The sequence below is a fragment of the Myxocyprinus asiaticus genome, chromosome 5 (genome assembly GCF_019703515.2).
Source record: "Myxocyprinus asiaticus isolate MX2 ecotype Aquarium Trade chromosome 5, UBuf_Myxa_2, whole genome shotgun sequence".
Taxonomy (NCBI): domain Eukaryota; kingdom Metazoa; phylum Chordata; class Actinopteri; order Cypriniformes; family Catostomidae; genus Myxocyprinus; species Myxocyprinus asiaticus.
Window position 1 is genome coordinate 25,241,718 of NC_059348.1, and position 20,370 is coordinate 25,262,087.

General features: G+C 40.0%; 1 pseudogene; it reads left to right on the forward strand.

The window, feature by feature from the left end:
• The first annotated feature begins 1,432 nt into the window (after positions 1-1,432).
• Positions 1,433-12,910, forward strand: LOC127441151 (olfactomedin-like protein 2B; annotated as a pseudogene).
• The last annotated feature ends 7,460 nt before the right edge of the window (positions 12,911-20,370 follow it).

The window sequence follows — 20,370 nt, forward strand, 5'->3', positions numbered from 1 at the left end:
ATACCCTTGCCCTGAGAACACCGTTAAAATCCGTTAAAATCTACCTTTATTAATATACACTCACTGTGCACTTTATTATGAACACCTGTACACCTACTTAGTCATGCGATTATCTAATCAGCCAATCGTGTGGCTGCAGTGCAATGCATAAAATCATTCAGATACGGGTCAGGAGCTTCCGTTAATGTGCACATCAACTATCAGAATGGGGAAAAACGTGATCTCAGTGATTTAGACCGTGGCATGATTGTTGGTGCCAGACGTCTCTAGAATTTACACTGAATGGTGCAAAAAAAAAAAAAAAAAAAAAAAAAAAAAAACATCCAATAAGCAGAAGTTCTGTGGACGGAAAGGCATTGTTTTCAAGCTAACAGAAAGGCTACGGTAACTCAGATAACCACTCTGCAGAATAGCATCTCAGAATGCACAGCACAGCAAACCTTGAGGCGGTTGTGTTACAACAGCAGAAGACCACGTCAGGCACTTTATTAGGACCATAGTGTTCCTAATAAAGTGCTCAGTGAGAGTATATTTGACCCTTGCCTGCAGTATCCCAGTTCTGTTTTTATTGTGTTCACTTGTTTCCTCAAGAGCTGTTCCAAAAATATAATGATATTGGCATTTTAGTTTGGAGCATACTTCACAAAAATATTCTAATATAAGAGGTTTTTCAAGTAGGTGTTTGAAACCAATACAAAACCTCTGCTAGAGAAAACAAGCATTTGAGTAATTGGACTTTTGACTCAAATACCTTAAAGCTACTGAGCTATAGCCCTTGTGACTACTAGCCCTGGTCTCCCATACGAAATTCTCATGAAATGGCGATTTCATAAATAATCGTTAAACAATTATCGATTGTTAAACAGTCGTTAGCCAATTTAGCAGCTGTTTTAGGCCCTACACAACTAATTCTACAGTGGTGTCATCTCAGCACTTAACTCGTGTTAGTTGTTTTTGCACTGCCAATATATTGACATTGCCTTCTTACTGACACTTCCTAGGTTTTGTATGCTAATCTGCCAGTTCAGGTTGTCATTACAAACAAATTGTATTTGTTGAAGAAGGGTTCGAATGAATCTGGGACGAAAGTTTTTATTTATTTTTTTATTTGACTTTTTCAATTTACCGAGATGTCACTCACTATTTCAGACCAACAATTTTCTCTCTGCAATTTTTAAGATGTTTTCTTGCCTTTTACTGTAAAAAGAGATATCCTGCCCTACATATACAGTATATACACACATCATTTGTGCTTTGTGCCAACGTTTTCGTAATTCGGAACAGTTCACTATGAAAGTCAGGACACTAATTTAGAGAAGTCTTATTTAATAGTCTCACAGGTAGATGTCGCACATAGCCTTCAGAGTTCACTTTTTCCCGCTTGCTTGGGGGGAAATTTGCAATTACCTCTTAATCGCTGTAGATGGCGTAAATGTCCTACATCAGCTTCAGCTGCTTTGGCGTAGGAGCGTTTCATTCAGCAATCAGGTCTTGCCACTGTAAATGTGTTTTTGCTAATAATAATAATAATAATAATAATAATAATAATAATAATAAATAGATGGATTCATTTATCACATACATTTAGAATGTTATCTCATAACTGGGATATATTGTAATATTTCCCAAAGATAAATATAAAAATAGTTCATATAACAGTTCCATATAATAGTTCTGTTATATAGAAAGTTTGTTGTTTTGTATTTATGGCTATGTATGGCTATGTGTGTGTGTGTGTTTTTTAATATTTTTATTATTATTATTATTATTTCAACTTATTTGGGTACATTTATTTTTGTGAAGTAAAAGGCGTGGGTTTTGGTCATTTGTCTAATTGCAGAACTCCCTGTCTTCAAACAGTGGTTTAGGGTTCTCTCCACCGACTTCTGCTCATATAGCAAACCTTTCAAATATCCATTCATCAGCAGCTATCCCAAAAACTGCAGACCCTCTTTCTGTCTGTAGAAACCATAAACAACTGCTTTCATTCAGGGCTTTTACGTCATCAGGGACATCTTTTAAATATCAAGAATTAATAGACTATTGATTGAAATAGGGGAGTACATATAGCCAGGGTTGATCACAACAGCGGTGAAACACTTCCTTATGATGTGTTACATTCATACGAGCAGGCAGAGAAGTAAGTTTGAAGTAAGTTTGGAGCAGAAGAAATAGAAATAAACCTTGTGTAAACTGTCAGCTTTACGCTAAGCTAAAATGCTATTTCTAGCCATTTTACATGCACGTCACCAGGCACGATCATATTTTTTTATCAAGGAAATTCACATTAGATCATAATTTCTTTTTTTCTAGTAAGACCTTTGATATTAGGGCAAAAATCATATTCTTGATAATCATTTTTGTATTGTTTTCCTGTAAAAATATCTAAAAATCTTTAAAACAAGATCAATTTGATTCATCTTGTTTTAGAAACAACACTGCATAAGATATTTAGGATTTTCAGCGAATGTATTTTTAATGTGTGTATTTTGTCTTACTGTACTGGCAGAGTTTTTATTGTCAAAACAAGTGAAAAAATCTACCAGTGCTGAAGAAGTAATCCAAAGTATTTAGAATACGTTACTGACCTTGAGTAATCTAACGAAATACGTCACAAATTACATTTTACAGCATGTATTCCGTAACCTGTAGTGAAATACATTTCAAAAGTAACCCTCCCAACCCTGCATATAGCCTTGTCATATAAAGAATAATTGCAAAAGTTTTTGTTGCGCCTTAGAATCTTACTAAAGTTGTTGTCTGAAGAATTTGCATAATGGGATATTTGAGGCTGTTTTTCATTGTTTGCTGTCACATTGTGTTTGGCACGGGCAAATGTGATGGACCAACAGACTTCTGACAATTTAGACAACTGTGCAACCCTAGAAGATGAAATGGACAATCAAGGAAATATCTTAACACAGGTAACTACTTTTGTTATCTATATTTAAAAACAATGAAAAAATTAATTATTATTATTATTAATAATATAATAAAAATTATATATATATATATATATATATAGTCATAGTCGAAGAGACGGTGATGTGTGATGAACCCAAGTGCAGTTCTATTTACAAACGTGGCAATGATAACCAATGACAAGACAGAACTGATAACAAGGTAACAAGACAATAAACCAATGAAAGCAAGACACATGAACATGGAGGGAAACATGAAATTACATGACCAGGGGACCACATGACATGAAACAGGGAATCACATGACATATAAAACAGGAACTTAACTTCCAAAATAAAAGACATTAACACAATACATGAACAAAAACACATAAAACCATGACATATCCCCCCCCAAAACAAAAACATAGAGTTCAAGAGGGAGCTGGGGGTGGGGGGGGTGGCGTGGTGACTTGACGTAGTTACATGGCATGACATGGTAACATGGTACGGCAGGATCCTGACTTGGCCGTGGTAGGCGTGGAAGCTGACTTGTTGGCCGTGGCAGGCGTGAGCGCTGGACCATGGAGCAGAGGCAGGCCTGGACCATGGAGCAGAGGCGGGCCAGGACAGTGGAGCAGAGGCAGGCCAGGACAGTGGAGCAGAGGCGGGCCTGGACCTTGGAGCAAAGCCTTGCTTGTGACATGGCATGGAGCAGTCTGGGGCTTGCTTTTGACATGGAATGGAGCAGACTGAAGCTTGGCTGTGACATGGCATGGAGCAGGCTGAGGAGTTGCTGTGACATGGCATGTAGCAGGTCGAGGCGTGACATGGCGTGGAGCAGACTCAGGTGTGGCTGTGACATGGCATGGAGCAGGCCGAGGCGTGACATGGCATGGAGCAGACTCAGGCATGGCGGTGACATGGCGCAGACTCAGGCGTGGCAGTGACATGGCATGGAGCAGACTCAGGCGTGGCGGTGACGTGGCATGGAGCAGACTCAGGCGTGGCGGTGACGTGGCATGGAGCAGACTCAGGCGTGGCTGTGACCTGGCATGGAGCAGACTCAGGCGTGGTGGTGACATGGCATGGAGAAGACTCAGGTGTGGCTGTGACATGGCATGGAGCAGACTCAGGCATGGCTGTGATGTGGCGCAGACTCAGGCGTGGCAGTGACATGGCATGGAGCAGACTCAGGCGTGGCGGTGACGTGGCATGGAGCAGACTCAGGCGTGGCGGTGACGTGGCATGGAGCAGACTCAGGCGTGGCGGTGACGTGGCATGGAGCTGACTCTGGCGTGGCGGTGACGTGGCATGGAGCAGACTCAGGCGTGGCGGTGACGTGGCATGGAGCTGACTCTGGCGTGACTGTGACATGGCACAGAGCTGACTCTGGTGTGGCTGTGACATGGCACGGAGCTGACTCTGACGTGGCTGTGGCATGGCACGGAGCTGACTCTGGCATGGCTGTGACATGGCATGGAGCTGACACTGGCGTGGCTGTGACATGGCATGGAGCAGGCCGAGGCGTGGCTGTGACATGGCATGGAGCAGACTCAGGATCCGGGGCAGAAGGTGGCGCAAGCTCGGCGACCGTGACGTGGGACCCTGGCTCGGCGACCACGACATGGGACCCTGGCTCTGCAACCATGACGTGGGACCCTGGCTCGTCGGCCATGACGTGGGACCCTGGCTTGTCGGCCATGACGTGGGACCCTGGCTCGTTGGCCATAACGTGGGACCCTGGCTCATATATTTAAATATTGTAGTACAGTATATGTTCATAAACAATTATTTAAAAACATTAAAATACTTTAAATAAAAATCCCATTAAAATGTTTTTAATTTAAATAATACATATTACTTAATATCTTTTAAATGCTAAACTATTGCTTTTTCTGAAATTAACGGATATACTTTTAACATTTTTTTACAATGTTCAGCAGTATTAGTTAGTGCTTTGTTGTCATCCAACTGGTCATCCATCCACCCATCTATTCTGTCCTATAGCTCAATGGGGACTATGACAAAGTGAAGACTGTCTGAGGGGTCAAACTGCCACTGTAAGTGTGTAGTGAAGCCTCTGAGCAGAAGCACATGCAAGCGCATTGAGGAGGACCATGCCAAAGCCGAGGACTTCTACACAGTGGAGACAGTCACTGCAGGACCCAGCTGAAAGAAGTGTGCCTGCGTCGCTCCGCCCTCTGCCCTGAGCCCTTGTGAAGGAGATTTCAGGTTTAAGAAGCTGCAAGAGGCGGGACAGGATGATGTTCAGATCCTCATAATTGGGGGGACCATGTGTAAATATCTAACAATCGTAACCATATTCAGTATGGCTGTTGATGCTATTTGAGATGCTAGCTGATATTAGAGATTAATTATATTATGCAGCTCAAATGAGATGACATTTTCTGTAAACTTTGGAAGTATAAGCAAAATTGCAGATGAATAAGCACGTAGAGGGTTCTTTTGGTACCATTTCTCACAATCTATTGAGAGTTTTTTTTTTTTTTTATCTTTCAGCTCTCAACCATAATGGACCTGCTGGAGGGAGCATTCTACAGGATGGAACTGTTACAGCTTCACTCCATCACAACAAAACTATCAACAACGAGTTGATAATATAGAGAGGGTGAGTGCAATTGTGTTTTCACTCAGTAGTATTTCATAGCAAATCCAAAAAAATTTAGGTTCTGGTTCTGGCATTAATACAGATTCAGAATGACCCAGTGCTGTGAGCTGCTTTGCGTCAGTACATGACCTGGTTTACAGTAAAAAGGTACACTTCATCTTCTTTTATCAGTCATGGCCACTGATCAGTGGTCATGGCACATTAACTGAAAAAACAGGCTGTTATAATATTTATTTAGATTAAACATATCTGTTTTGATTAAAACAACAATGTTGTTTCCATTGCACTGTTCTACATCACCATGGCAAAAGAAATCACTGTCTACACTCAAATGTTGCCATTGGACAAAGAGGGAATTCAGTTCAGGTGGTTTGGCGGAACTGCCACCCATGGACCTCTATTCTATTTAAATTCTCCCTACAGTTGTTTTCCGGAAACCAAACAATGGAGAGAGCGAGTGTGAAAGGTGAAAAAGCTCAGGGGAAGGGGCCTCGCTCCCACCATCGACAAGAGAAGAAGATCCGTCTCAGCATACTGGAGTCCTCACTGCAGAAGAATGTAGCAGCTGCTTTTGCTCACACCGAGATACAGCTACAGTACATCAAAACACATTCAAACAAGAACACATTATGAAGAATCCATTAGAAATGGCTTATTAGTCTCATATTAGACTCACTTTACAATAAAGTCAGCTGCTAACACAAACAGTGGCCCCCAAAACTATTTGGACACTTAAGTCACAATTAATAATGCCATGAATTATATTGCATTATAAGGCATAAATATCAAACCAAGTGGCATCTGAAATCAAATTATGTAAGAGCTTTTCTCAGAACTAGAAAACTTTTGACTTTTCTGAGTCAATGTGATTTTTAGTGGATGTAAAAAGTCAATTCCCTACATGTTTACACATATGCTCAAGTAGATATTACTTAATAAAAGTTAAGTTCAGTCGACAGCATTTGTGGCATAGTCTTGAGTATTACTTCCACTGTAAGTGCCTCACTGTAACCTCAATTTTTGCTTTTTTCAAGAAAAGGAGGGACAAATAGAATTTTATTTTTGTGGTAATCAACATTATGCCACACATGCTTTTGATTGAGCTTTACTTGTATTGAACCCGGAATATTCCTTTAACTATAGACATTTTCCACAAAGCTTAACATCCAAGCGTCCTAACACATTGTCTTAATTTTTAAGCAAAAATCGTTTGTTTTATAATTTGAAACCTAACAAACCTTTCTTTGCTTGATGTCCTTTGCTTGATATATTAATATAAAATAAATGGCAGTTGCTTTTATATTTTCTTATATAATGCAAAGGCATTTATACATTTTTAAGTGTGGCTTATGTGTCCAAATAAGCTTTGGAGCCTCTGTAAATACACAAAAAACCCTATGCGCAAGTTCACACACGCAACATCATGAAAGAATTTTAAATGCACATTCACTTCATTTACTTGCAAAGGGCACTGCCATAGTCCTACCATTGGAAAACATTGGTGAAATTTACTGTTCCAGTCAGCCTGGAAGACATCTCAGAAGAGAAATACACAATCAAAGGCGTACAACTTTCCCACAGCATGTTCAAGTCATTAATACACCACAAATTCCCCCTCATCTCATGCAGCAAAAGATGTATGCAGCCACAAAGTGGGCGGCCTGGAAAGAGACAGTTAATGCTGCTTATTTGGTGCAGTGATCAGATTAATCATATACACTCCTGGGCAATAAATAAATAAATAAAAAATGGGCCAAGCTCAAAATGGCAAAACATTAAGCCAAAACAAATCATTGGTCAGGAAATTAGTATTCAGTAGTTCACAAGTTAATGTAATCCTGCTTAGAGGATAGTGTAAACGTTTGTGGCTCACTGTCCTGGGCGAAGGGCTTGAGGCTCGAGGCTTGATCCCCCGACTTGGAGTAGTTATTAAGAATAGGTATGAGGAGAAAGGGGAGATGGAGGGATGCCGGAAGACTTGATGCCATGTAGAGGTAAGCGGCTGTTTATATATGCTCACTCAGGCGATGTGATTGGTCGAATTACCTTGCTCCTCCTGAACCTTGTTTATAAAACTCCATATAATTAAACAAATGAACTCCTGGTGCACTTCTGTGCCACCATTTGCTCATTCACTTTTGCTGCAGTGAACTGTTTGGGGAAAAGCTGGAAACTTCACTTATATAGTCTTCTTGTATGCAAATGTCAAATCATGATAATGATTAAAATGTTTGATATAAAATTGAAACTAACACATGTCTGGGTGTACAAACTTTTCCCAAAATGTCTTCTGATATGTTTTTTTTGTTGTTGTTGTTGTTTTTTTAAAGATTAGTCATTGTATGCAGCCCACCGAAGGTCTGATAACAAGCTCATAAAAGGAACCAGGAGTGATAGAACAGAGAGAGATCTACAGTATGCAGTGTTGTGAGCCCAAGGTAAAGGAGTGAGAAAATCTGCTCCAAAAAAAGCACAAGATCATGCAGGGGTTGCTGTCAGAAACCGCATAGCTGGTCTGTGTCAGGCCAACTGTAGCTATTCTGAAGTTTACATGACTCTAAAGGCAGAGAAAATCCCTATTTCTCTATCAGCTATTAAGAGAATAGGTTAACGATTTGAAATAACAGGTGTGTGACTAGGAGGAGGGCGTGGCCGGGCTGTAACGATGGACGCCTGGCGTTGAATCAGCCCAATCAGCCGGGAGAGGGATGAAGAGAAGCTGGGGACGCCAGTTCAGTTCTGTGTGTGTTTTATGTTATGTTTAAGTTCCTTTGTACAATTAAAGTTTACGTTGACTGCTCAGCCGTCTCCTGCTTCCTACTTTCCTTGACGAACAGAGATCCTTTACAGTGGTGCCGAAACCTGAGAGGGAGGAGGGATGCGCTGTCGGAGAGCCCTCACCACTGATGGAGGGTTGCGACGCCGAGGAGGTATGGTCCGGTGGTACTGGAGTGGTTCTCCAGAAGGCGGAGGAGCCCACTGCCGTCTGCCAGGAGGCGAGGTCCAGTGCCATTGCCCGGCGTTGCGGAGGACTGCTGCACAGCTGGCTGAGGACCAGTCGACAGCGTGTTCGGGGACCAGCGAGCCAGTTTTTCTCTCTGTCTCTCCCGCTTGCTCTTTTCCTCTCCCCTCTCCCTCCCCCTCATCCTACTCAGATTCCCAGGAGGCGGGGAAGACCAGCCAGCGGAAGGATGGCTGAAAGGGCAACACCTCCCCTCCAGTAAGGGAGGGGGGAGTAAGTCAGGCTGGAGGTTTCCCCAGCCTGAATCGGGGTTTGGGGGTATGTGACGATGAGGAGGGCATTGCTGGGCCATAACGATGGATGCCCGGCACTGAATCAGCTCAATCAGCAGGGAGAGGGATGAAGAGGAGCCGGGAATGCCAGTTTGAGAGGGATAGAGAGACGCACATGGATGCTTTTTTGTGTGTTTTATGTTATGTTTAAGTTCCTTTCTACGATGAAAGTTTACGTTGACTGCTCAGCCGGCTCCCGCTTCCTCCTTTCCCTGATGAACAGAGATCCTTTACAAGGTGATGTTGCTGGATAGAAAGGATCTAGAAGGCCCAAAGCTTCTTCATGAAGGGATGACCACCTGCTGAAATTTACAGTTCTCAGAGACAGGAAAAAAGCCTACAAAAACTGTCAGCAGGATTCAAGACCTCAGAAAACAAGACTCTTTCGAAAAAAACAATAACCTGAAGGTTATCTAATGCAGGTTTTCTTTCTAGAAGATGTGTTAAAAGCCATTGCTGTCTCAGAAAATCAGAATATGGCTTTTGATTCAGAGTAGTTCAGCTGAGTTGTGTGGAGCGATGAATCACGATTTGAGTTGCATGGTGATGCTCCAGAGAGGTGTCTTCGAAGATTTGGTGAGAAATACAGTAGTGAATTCATCTCTGCCACAGTGAAGCATGAAGAGGTGTCATGGTGTGGGGAGCCTTTTCAGTTGCTGGTACTGGTGAGCTGCTTCACTGTGAAAAGTCAATTAATGCTTTGGAGTACAGGAGAATATTGCAGAAAGGCTTGCTTTCCACAATTGAAAAGTTGTTTTCTAAAGAGGAACGATCAGATGTTATTTTTCAACAAGACAATGCTCCTGCCCACACTGCAAAGACCACCAAGAAGTGGCTTGAGAACAAGTTGATCAGGCTCATGTTTTGGCCTGGACAGTGTCCAGATTTGAACCCTATAGAGAATATTTGGTCTCATCCAGGGCCATACCTAGCATTTTAGGGGCCCCAAGCAGATTCACAAAATGGGGCTTTGTTGGTGTAACCTAATATTGTCACATTGATTCAGTCATATTAAATCATATTTTTGACTTTAATTAAACCAGTTAATTAAGATGTCACATGATGCCATGTTTTTTAGTTTGAAAAATGAAAGAGCACCAACAGCTTTTGTGTTTAAGGAAAATAAAAGTTTGTGCTCAGTGTGAAAAACATTGAGATGTAGTTCAGCATAACTGAAAAAGCTAAGCATCGATAAGCACTAATTATCCATAGTCCACAGCGTTTTCAGACCACAGGTGTAGTTTTATAAACTAGAGTAGGCTGAAGTTAAACTTAAGGTGCGTCCCAAACTGCATACTTCTGCACTATTTTACGTCATTTTGAAGTATAAGTAGTGCAAGTAGTATGTTTACACTTAAAATGCAACAAAAAGAAGTGTACCAAGAGTACCCGGATGATGCACTTTTTCAACCGTCAAAATGGAATGTGGAATGTTGGACTCTACGTAAAACAATTGTAAATAATGGAGAATATGACAACTAGCGAAACTTTTGTAAAGACAGCACCTTACAAAAGTGAGTTAAACACTTTACCATCATACCATGCTGTGTGAATATGTATATTATTAAGATATAAGAGTTGAACTGTGGCTGGATAGCATGCTAAAGCTAGCGGCAACACAACACTTGGGTTTGAAACGTCACTTCTGTCAGCTGTTAAACGGCGAATGCTTCCGTGTAGTAAAAAAACGTTATGTGTTCCATTTGGAATGATACTGCACTTTGAAAATTCATACACTACATTGCTGAGTGCATAGTATATTTTAAAAGTGCATAGTGTATAGTGTGTCGTTTGGGACACAGCTTTAGACTTTTGTGTTCCCTCTCTCAACAGTAGCCACAGCAGCACATGAGGTTCTGAGTGGTGATGGCTTTGTATTTCTAATACTTGATGACCAGCTCCATACGCAGGAGCTGCCTACACCTGTTACAAGACCTGGAACCACTGTGACAGTGACCCAGTCTCCCACAATTGACCTAAACCTTCAGAAGCTCTACCAATCAGCTAATTCAGAAGAAGACGCTACTACTGCAAACATGTCAAAGCAAACAGAAGGAAAGCCTGCAAAAGATAAGAAACTGAATGCATTTGCAACCACAACAAGGGCGATCTTGCCGACCTCAATACCTTCAACTATTAGTACCAATACAGCAAACTTCGCAACTCCTCTCACAGTGCCAAAACAGCTGGCCAGTGTTATGACACCCGCAAAAAAGTCAAAACATCTTAGCTGGGATGAAGCCACCACTGAAACAAGCACACCACCTCCAAAAACTTCCAAAGAACATTGTAAGCAAATGTGATCTCACTATTATTCATAAGTATTCTTAATTGTCTCATAGATATACATTTGTATGTTTGAATAGACATGGAAACATACAATATCAACATATTGACCGCATATAAAATGTGAAGGATTTTACAGTTGAACAACTTTAGAGTTGAATCCTTTGAGGTTCAAAGAATCTGAAGTTTCGGAATAATTGCAACACGCACAAATTAGGAAGGAGTGAAACATATGTTAATTTACACCGTGAAATCAATGGTGTTTCACTTATTCTTTTTGAGATTTGAAGATAATTAATTTCAGCCATGCAAAGGGTGGAAATTATTATAGTTTTATTAGTCCCATCTGGATGTCATTTATACCAAAATATGCCATTAAAAGGTTTCTCTGACAAAGTTTCTTATCATTTCCCTGCTGTGGGATTGTGTCTTTTGAACTCATTCATCTGCAGCAGTCTCCTCGTAAAGGTTCCAGGACTTTCTGTTCCGACAAGTTGTCAAAGGATTCAAGAAACTTTGTAATTCTTGAATGTTTCTACAATTGTACATATGTAAAAGCGCTTAGATACTGTGAATATGTTGATATTGTACTCCTCACTGTTCATCCAAACATACAAAAATGTATGAGTAAATGTTACGTGCAAATATCTACGTATACTAATGAGAGCTTGATTAGAGATATAGCAAGCATATTTTGGTAAGACCTGTGATTTGTTGATTCTTCCCTTCTGGTGTTGTTCATTATAGGGATCTGCAACGACATGCTAGCAAGCATTGCTGATCCTGTTACACATAACACCTATGGTGATGAAATGAAGAGGCTTGGATGAAGGACCCAGTGGGCAATGGAAAAGTCATTTATGATACAGACTACTACTATGGGAACAATCTTCTGGAATTCCGTGATATGGACACCTTTAAGCAGGGTACATCTAATTTTATACAAGAAATTGCTGCATTTGGTTGGTGTATTGTCATTCCAAGCACACCAGACATTTGTTTCTCCTCTTTATCTCTCAGGGCACTTTAGCAACACTTACAAACACCCTAACAATTGGATTGGCACTGGCCATGTCGTCTACATTGGCTCTTTCTTTTACAATCGAGCCTTTTCTCATGATATAATCAGATTTGATCTTCGTCTCCGATATGTAGCTGCTTGGACCACCCTTCATGATGCAGTACTGGAGGAGGAGGAGACCCCCTGGAGTTGGGGAGGACATTCGGACACTGACTTTGCAGTAGACGAGAGCGGGTTATGGTTGGTGTACCCAGCTTTGGATGAAGAAGGTTTTCACCAGGGAGTGATCATCCTGAGCATGCTACGCCCATCTAACTTGCAGAAAGAGAAGACCTGGAAGACCAGCCTGAGGAGTTACTTTAGAAACTGCTTCGCCATCTGTGGCGTTCAGTATGCCGTTGACAGTTTCGAGCGCACGCATGCCAATATTTCCTATGCTTTTGACACACATACACATACCCAAATGATCCCCTGCCTCCCTTTTATAAACAACTACACCTACACCACACAAATCGACTACAACGCTAAGGACCATATGCTTTATGCATGGGACAATGGCCATCAAGTGACCTACAATGTAATATTTGCTTATTAACAATTATTTAAACTGAAAATGTTATCAAGGTACTGCGTGTAGCACTTTTTTGTATAAAATAGCAAAATGACTATGTGTCTAAGTGGGTTGTAGATCAGTCTACATGACAAATATTTTTATGGATATTTCATTATGCCTTTATTTTGGTCAGTCATTGTCTGCCGCATGTGTTCTTGTTGTCTTTTTAGTGGATGTTTGTCAGTCTTGAAAGGGGCTGAAAAATTACACTGAGCTATTCATGACAAGGTTCTCACTGCTTACTTGAAATGTATATGTACTGTATGCTGTATATAATGTAATTTAAAATAAACCTTACTGCAATGTCTTTTTGTGAATTTGTGGTCAGCCCTGTAGGCTTCAAATCACATGGCATTTTCTTGCCTTAATATCAAGTTCCTGAAAATACATCTGTATGTTTTCAGAGTTAGAAAACTGTACCATAATTACCACTTCTTTGGCTCTCCACAGAGAAATTATTTGGAATATCTGGATAAGAAAAAGGAAGGCCTGTGAGCTTGATTGCACATTTAGGAATTGACAAACAAAGGAATATACAGTCACTTTTAAAAAGCACATTGTGAAGTAAATGCTTATGGGAATTTTTTTTTTTTTTTAGCATTTTTTAGTTTACGTGTTCATTATATTACCTAATTTGGACTAAGTATATTATTATATGTAAGTAATTAGATTACTGAACTCATTATTAATATATATATATATTTTTTTTTAAAATAAAAAAAACATGGACAGAACTGTGATCTCAATGCCGATAATAATAGCAGCCTATGTTAAAAAAAAGCTACATCATAGCTAGAATAGTTTTTTTTTTTTTTTTGCATTACTGGATAGCCTGCAGCTTGGTTTAAATGACCTCTGAATGAAAACTGCATGCTGCTCAGAATTTTTCTTATTGAACATGTGCACTCAGTTTCCACTTTGGAAACCAAATCTCTGGATTTAATTAGTCAACTCCATAAATTCATTTTTTATTATTATTATTGTTTGGGAAAGGTTTTTTTTTTTCATTCATGAAAACCCACTAACGTGACAGAATCGTATTGAAATGACAGCTTTGATATGCCTGTGAAAGTCAATTTGCACATGATGACAAAACACAAATGCCTTTGGTGGTTCACATGGCCTTGGACCATTACAAGAATGTGAATGTGTGCTGTGCCTCAGGATTGTGGGAAATCACTCAGACAATTGCACATTAACAGGACTCTAAATGGTGACCACATCTGCAGAGCTTCTGAGAAGTACAGCTGGCAACCCCAGAGTCTCTGCAGCATACTTGCTCAGCAAAGCGACACCACTCTCCTCTTCCTGATAGGGTTTCCAATCGATTTTCCCCACTCAGTGATGCACCCACTGAGAATCATTTTGAAAGAGCCTTGGTCACAGGTGATTCTATTGTAAGGAACGTGGAAATAGAGACTCCAGGCACCATTGTTAAATGCATTTCCGGGGCTTGAGCATCTGACATCAGATCAAATTTACAAGTGCTGGTTAATGCTAAACGTAGATTTTCTAAAATTGTTATTCATGTTAGCACTAACGATGTCTGGCTTCGCCAATCGAAGATCACTAAAGATAATGTTAAAGAGGTGTGTGAACTTGCAAAAACTATGTCAGACACTGTAATATGCTCTGGCCCCCTCCCTGCTCATCGTGGTGACTAGGTTTATAGTAGATTAGTGTCACTGAACAGCTGGATGTCTGAGTGGTGTCCGGAGAATTGCATAGGATTTATAGACTATTGGAGGAGTTTTTGGGGTAGACCTGACCTGCTAAATATAGACGGACTCCATCCCTCAAGGGAAGGTGCCACTCTCCTCTTTAGTAATTTGGCTCATAGTCTTAATAGTGATAGTATTTGACTAACTGGGGCCCAGGTCAAGAAGCAGACAAACTGGTTAATCCGAACGTCTGCTAGCTGCCTTGAGATGTCACACAGGTCACATGAACTACAACACATAGAGACTGTATCACCTAGATATCATATAGAGACTGTGTCTGTTCCTCGAACTACAAAACACAAACCCCTCACTAAATCATTTTGAAAATTTTTTATTACGGTCAAAAATGTAAGATAAACATATAAATGTAGGGCTACTAAACATAAGATCTCTTTCAACCAAATCACTAATTGTGAATTAAATTATTACAGATCATTGTTTGGATGCATTCTGCTTGACTGAAACCTGGCTTAAACTGGATGAATATATTAGATTAAATGAATCTACTCCCCCAGGTTATTGTTATAAACATGAGCCTCATCTAAAAGGTCAAGGAGGTGTTGCTCAGAGGACAGGATATAAGTTTAAGTCTTTTGAACTAATAATGCTTAATGTGACACCGTCAGATATAAAAAAAAATCTCTGTTGTCTTTTACCCTTGCTACAGTGTATACTTCACCCGGGCCGAACTCAGATTTCCTTGGTGAATTTGCAAATTTTCTATCAGATCTTGTAGTTACTGTAAATAGAGCTTTAATTGTTGGTGACTTCAACATATATAATGAATATGACACATTGGGATTAATATTTATTGATATTTTCAACTCTCTTGGAGTCAGACAAATGTGACAGGACCAACTCATCGCCATAATCATATGCTAGATTTAATTCTGTCATATGGAGTTGATGTTGATAATATAGAAATTCTACCGCAGAGCGATGACGTCTCAGATCATTACCTCGTCTCTTGTTTGCTGCGATCAGCTAATGTCACTTAATCTACACCATGCTATCGTTTAGGTAGAACTATTCTTTCGACCATTAAAGATACTCAGTAAGTCAAAAAGTCTAGAAGAACTTGATGTAATAACAGAACATATAAATACAGTCTTCTTTAGCACTCTTGATAGTGTTGCCCCCCTTCGATTAAAACAAATTAAAGAAAAAAGCCTCGCACCATGGTACGATGATCACACTCATGCTCTCAGTAGAGCAGCTCGGAAAATGGAGCGCAAGTGGAAAAATACATAATTAGAGGTATTTCACGGTGCATGGAAGGATAGTGTCTGTAGCTACAGACAGGCACTAAAAGCTGCCAAGTCATCATATTCTAGCAAACTCATAGAAAATAACCACAACAATCCTAAGTGTTTATTCGGTACTGTGACTAAATTAGTAAGGACTAAAGCATCAACTGAACCAGATATTCTGTCACAGCACAATAGTAATGACTTCATGAATTTCTTTTCTGATAAAATAGAAATCATCAGAAATAAAATGCACCTGTGCCAAGGGCTGGCAGGGGATGTCAGTGCTTGGATTCAAGCCTTCATTGTTTCCTTTTGAATGTCAATGATCAACTGTCACTGCACCTCAGAAAACAGTGTCTCAAAAATGTCCTCACGAGAAAATTAAATCCTTCAGTTGGGGTTTCATTCAGGAGCGGGTTTGGTTATTAGCAATAATTAATAATTATCAAAGATAATTATTCAAATCAATAGAACATTGATTAGAATCAACATTAGCTTATCAGTCCTTCAAATCAACAATCATCAAAGATAACTATCAATTATCAAAATCAATAGAATATTAATAAGAATTAATATTGTCAGGGCACCACCCTGGAATCAGGGACTAATAACCAGACAGTATAGCAGTCTCAACATTGGATTGTTCTCTTAGGAAAGTCGATGTCCGGAGATCATCGACATTCAAAAGGGAAACAATGAAGGCTTGAATCCGAGCACTGACATCCCCTGCCAGCCCTTGGCACAGGTGCATGCAGAGGTTTCTGGCCAGAGAATGTGGCCATAAATGTGGGCAGAGAGACTGGTTAATGGCATCTGCCCATTTAACACGTGTCGCCGCTAGTATGATAACTTAGGGACAAAGCTGGGGTCTATCGCCAAGTTATCTGTTCACCAAATGTGTGAGCTGGTATGTTTGTGAGGGGTCATGTGTGTGTGTGGTTAGTACAAGAGAGAGAGAACAGGGTGATGGTCAGGCACATGCACACATAAACATCAAAGGGGGCTTGAGCACCTGCCCTTTTTCTTCTTCGAGAGAAAGTGACCTTTTTTCTGGGATTCTTCTTTTTTTTAATTTTTTTAATTTTTTTATAAATGAATATATATTTTCCTGTTTCCTGTTTGCGCACAGCTTCCCTGTCAAACAAATATATTCATTGAATAAAAAATCAAAATATCAGGTCAGGAGATGAGACTTTGTCGAGTTCCGATGCCCTCCCTCCTTCCCTCTCTCTCTCCCCCCTCCCTCCCTCTCTCCCTCCTTCCCTCTCTCTCTCCCCCCTCCCTCCCTCTCTCCCTCCTTCCCTCTCTCTCTCCCCCCTCCCTCCCTCTCTCCCTCCCTCCCTCTCTCTCTCCCCCTCCCTCCCTCCGCATCTCCACGCAGCAGTGCAGCACACATTGGCACATCAGACACACAGACAGGCAGACAGGCAGACAGGCAGGCAGCAGCCCCTCCCAGCTCCTATCCCAGTTGTGTTTTTCTTGGCTTGTGTGGAGGTGAGTGGTGATGAACAAAAGACTGAGCTACCAGTGCCTTGAATTTACAGCTAATTAGCCAAAAGACAAATATAGTTATCTTGTGTGTTGCTAACATGCATGACTCATGAGCTACTAGCTATTGTAATAAGGTAGCTAAAGTTTAGCTAAGGCAATATATCATGGCCATACAGGCTAATGTACTGTACTTAAAGGAGACACTACAGGTGAATACAGTAAAATTTGTGTCTAATAACGTTATTACAATTGCCACATTGATATGCAAATTAGGCATTAACAATTAAAATGCGCTAATTTGCATACATTTGACAAGGCACTGCAAGTGAATAGGATAAACAAAATAACTAAATCATATCACCACAGAACTTCCCCAGTTAATGACTTACTTCAAGAGTCTTATCCCCTGAAATGTTATGTTTAAATATGCAGATTAGCTTGTTTTGGTTCATTTAGAACAAATCTACAGATACAAACACCATCTAAATGTGTATTTTGGAAGTTTTCTTTCCATTAGAGTAAAAGAAGACATGGAAGCAAAATAGACCAACATCTCAAAATTGACCACTACATGAAAAAAGTGTCCTGCCTTAAACAGTAACTTCATAATTTTGATCGTAGGCTCCTTATCTAAAACGATTTATTGCCTTGTGCAAAATAAACAAATTATTAGTGAAACTATGTCCCTCTCCTTGGTGCAGTCATTTATTCTAAATATATACTTGAAACTAGTAGCATAGAAAACATTGTGGCATAGTTTCCTTTGCTGTTGCCTGCTCTTGTGATAAACCTAGTGAATACTAAAGAAGACCATGGTCTCTGTGTGAACTGATTATTTTGTAGACATCTGTTGAGTATGAAACAATTGCGTGAGTGTGAGTGAATTAAAATAAATTGGTAAGGAAGTCAGAGTTGTGTTAATATATGTAACGTTTTGTTCAAAAAAGTTTTTAAATAAATAATTATGAGAAGTGCCCTTTTTTCCCACTTGAGCCCCTGCCCCCCAAAATGTCTGTGCACGTCCCTGGTGACGGTACCGAAGCCGGTTTAGCGATTGTAGGAGAGACAGCAACTATTAGTTTTATCACTCAGAGACACGGTGAATGGCTTGTAATTGTAATTGAGTTACAAATGACTTTCTCTTATCATCTGATTGTGCTGCATCTATTGCTATTGACTCATCTATTTAGCCAGGAATACACCTAACTTATCCATCAACTCAAAATTAGTCTGCTTTAGTTAGGTCTGCCGGAACCAGAAATATTTATCATAATCTACAACTCTGCAATAAATTGAATGGCATCTACGCTAATATTATTCTATTTGTTTCCCGGTCTCAACCTCATCCCGAGGTTACCAGAGCTGGCCAGATCCAGCTCCATTCCTGCTTGGTGTCGGACTCAACTGCTATGTGTCGCTGAGTGATGACGACAAACTACATCCGGTGCTAGCCAGACATCACTTCGGTTTTTTACGATGGACTTCAGAGGATGAACTGATGCCAACTCCAACTGTAAGACATCAGATACTTCATATGCCACTGCCTGAAACTTAGGATGGACCCCACCGAACCTCACCTAAATGACCTGCCGGATGAACTGCGATGCAACTCATTGATCTCTGCCTGCATAATCTTTGTCTATTGATGGACTACACTCTTGAAATCGAATACATAGACTATCAATTAACTGCCAACAAAAGCCTTCATCAGCCAACTAACAAAGGACAATGCATCTATCTGAACTTCTTCAGTTAATCCAGGATGAACTTCAAAGACATTAGTCATTAATCTTACAGTTCATACAAAATCTTTGTTAAACACTGGACCTTAACATTTATTTAGTTTACATTTAAACCATGACTTGCACTGCACACAAATAACTAATATTGGCATTATATTCATGCTGTTTATCCAGAGTGGAACTGGCCCACACAGTGAGCCTGTTTTCTCCCAAGTTTATTTTTCTCCATTGATCAACATTTTATGGAGTTTTTGTTCCTTGCCACAGCCTTCGGCGTGCTCACTGGGGTTTTAAATACAATTGTTATTTAATTATTTTTATACACAATTTACAATCATATTTAATCAAATTACACAATGATGACTCTAAGACTTTATAGATACAGTGTTACAGTTTCATTGTCTGTTAAAACATGATTTTCTGTAAAGCTGCTTTGAAACGATGTGTGGTGTGAAAAGCGCTATACAAATAAAAATGACTTGACTTGACTTTCTACACAGGCTTTACTTTGGTAAGGCCCACCATCTGTCTAGGAGAGCTGAGAGCATCACGCTATAGTCAACACTTTTCATATGCTCATTCTAATGAGAAAATGTCTTCCAACTCATTAGTCCCAACTCCCAAGCAGGGATGGACTCTAAAAAAACAACCAGAGACCTATCCTGGCCCATCACAACCGATAGCCGATTATCCCCCACTATGTGTAGGCTACCACATGCAGTACATACTGCATATAATACAAACTGCCAGAATGCCAGCTGTACTATCTAGTTGTTCATTGTCTGTACTATCTGGTTGTTCATCAACTCTCTAGTTGATGTTCATCGTATTTCGATACGTTGCGTGTTGGTAAGCGCTTTGCAATGACATCACAGAGACTCAAATCAATAACTCAATACCTCAAATTTAATAGCTCAAATCAATTTGAGCAATTAAATAATTTCAGTAAAGTATCTCATTAATTCGACTTTAGAGATGAAGAGCTGAATGAAACGTTATAAACTTTGTTAAACCCCGGTTATACACGTGGATGGAAATCATGAGCTGCTCAGTGTCCAAAATGTAAGTAGACGATTTAATTAGGTAATGTTTAATAGCGTAAACATTAATTCGACACGATAATGGTGTTTGATATAAAAAATAAGCAAAATCACTATGGCTATTATTATCAGAGCTGTTCAGCTGCACGGTAAAGATGACTATTTAAAACAGTCTACTTCATATCATCCTCATACTGTAACACACGTGTTACATTTCTCATTTCTGGAATGTAGAGGGATTTCTTATTTTCTGTGCTTTGTGTATCAGCCAGTGTTATATAAATGTAAAATAGTGCCTAAATGTTTTGCATGTGTAGAGTAAGATTTGTGAAAGCGTAAATCAAATTATAAGCATGTAAATAAATTGCATGCACACAGAA